The sequence below is a fragment of the Colobus angolensis genome, unplaced genomic scaffold, assembly GCF_000951035.1.
Source record: "Colobus angolensis palliatus isolate OR3802 unplaced genomic scaffold, Cang.pa_1.0 Scaffold510, whole genome shotgun sequence".
Lineage (NCBI taxonomy): Eukaryota > Metazoa > Chordata > Mammalia > Primates > Cercopithecidae > Colobus > Colobus angolensis.
Window position 1 is genome coordinate 400,064 of NW_012118600.1, and position 2,110 is coordinate 402,173.

Below are 2,110 nucleotides of genomic sequence, written 5' to 3' on the forward strand. Positions count from 1 at the left end.
TGATCTGCCCACCTTGGCCTCCCAAGGTGCTGGGATTACAGTTGTGAGCCACCGTGCCTGGCCAAGACATCTGTTCTTAAATAATAAGACTGGAAAGTCAAAATTACTCCTGATCTATGATGGGCTGCAGAATACATGTTGTGTCAGCAGGCATGAGAACAACATTCATCTCCTTGTAAATCTTCATCACAGCTCCTGTCAATGAGCAGCCATATTTTGAAAGGTATCAGGCCGGGAGTGGCAGCTCATGTCTGTAATCCCAGCACTTTGGGAGGCCGAGGCAGGTGGATCACCAGGTCAAGAGATCGCGACCATCCTGGCTAATGCGGTGAAACCCCGTCTCTACTAAAAATACAAAAAAATTAGCTGGGCGTGGTGGTGGGCACCTGTAGTTGCAGCTACTCGGGAGGCTGAGGCAGGAGAATGGCGTGAACCTGGGAGGCGGAGCTTGCAGTGAGCCAAGACTGTGCCACTGGACTCCAGCTAGGGCAACAGAGTGAGACTCCGTCCCCCTACAAAAAAAGAAAGGAATCTTTATTCTGAGGAAGTCTCAACAGCAGGTTTAAAATATTCAGTACAGGTCGGGCACAGTGGCTCATACCTGTAATACCATCACTTTCGGAGGTCAAGGTGGATAGATCACTTCAGGTCAGGAGTTCAAGACCAGCCTGACCAACATGATGAAACTCTGTCTCTACTTAAAAAAATACAAAAAAATTAGTGTGATGGTGGGTACCTGTAATCCCAGCTACTTGCTCAAGAGTCTGAGGCAGGAGAATCGCTTGAACCCAAGAGGCAGAGGCTGCAGGGAGCTGAGATCGCACCACTGCACTGCAGCCTGGGTGACAAGGGTGAAACTCCATCTCAAAAATAAATAAAATAAAATATTGAGTGCACCATGCTGTAAACACGTGCTGACATCCAGGCTTTGTTCTACCATTTATACACAGAAAAACAGATTCGTTATTTTCAAACAACATAAACTCTTCAACATGAAGTCTCTGACAATGCGTAAGTAAAGAGAATCAGATCAGTCACTGCCACACATGCTCACTGAATCCCCATAGGTGTCAGTCCAATGTGTCAACTCTACTGTCCTGCAAGAGCACAGATACTTGGGAACTTTCCCACACTACACACACTGGTACAAGGTTGCCTGAGCATGTACCTTCCTGTGCTTGGTCAGACAGGAGCTGTCCCTGAAGGCTTTGCCACACTGATTACACTTGTAGGGCGTCTCACCAGTATGAGTCCTCCGATGCCAGATGAGGCCCACGATGTTCCTGAGAAGTTTGACACTGGTTACAGTCACAGACCTTCTCACCAGTATGAATCCTCTTGTGCCTTATGAGGTACATAATCCCGATATAAGTGTTTTCACGTTGTTTAACTCACGAGATTTCTTTCCAGAATGATTTTTTTGATGCAAAAGAGGTGACTGTTGTGGTTGGAGAATTTTCCACACTCCATACACATAGAGGGTTTCTTTCCAGTGTGAATTCTCCCATGTTTAATAAGTTATGTGTGATCAGTGAAGGCCTTTCTCCACCCAGTGCATACACAGGGATCTCCTCACGTGTGAATTCTCAGACGGACAATAAGGTGGGAGACATCAGAAGAGGATTTTTCACATTCATTACATTTGAATAGTTTTTCACCAGTATGACTTCTGAGATGCAAAACAAGGGAAGAGTGGCAACTGAAGGCCTTCCCACAGCTGGGATTTCTTTCACAGGGCTTCTCTCCTATGTGGGTCTTCTCATGCTTGGTAAAGGTGGACCAGCACTGAAGGCTTTCCCACTGATTGCATTTATGGGATTTCTCTCCTGTGTGGATTTTTGGATGTACAATCAGGTTGTAATTCTTAGAGAGGGATTTTCTGCAGTCATTACAGGTATAAGGGCTCTCTTCAGTATGAGTCCTCTGGTGACTGATGAAATGAGATTTCTAACGGATAGTCCACATTCACTGCAGTCATTGTATTCATTTTCAGAGATACTTCCATTGTGTTCATAAGGACATGTGTCCTTATCAAACACCACCTCACGTCCTTCTCCTCCGTGTCGTTCCTTTCTCTGGCAACTACATGTTGTTCACTAAGGTGTGCAGA

General features: G+C 45.7%; 1 protein-coding gene across 2 annotated transcripts in view; it reads left to right on the top strand.

Annotated features, from left to right (window-relative positions):
* The window catches only part of ZNF135 (zinc finger protein 135), a 44,388-nt gene extending 43,521 nt beyond the window's left edge, over positions 1-867 (top strand). For both annotated transcript variants that reach the window (XM_011960465.1, XM_011960467.1), the window contains one exon: positions 802-867. The gene's annotated coding sequence lies outside the window, so the exon portion shown is untranslated. The remainder of the gene's footprint in view (positions 1-801) is intronic.
* The last annotated feature ends 1,243 nt before the right edge of the window (positions 868-2,110 follow it).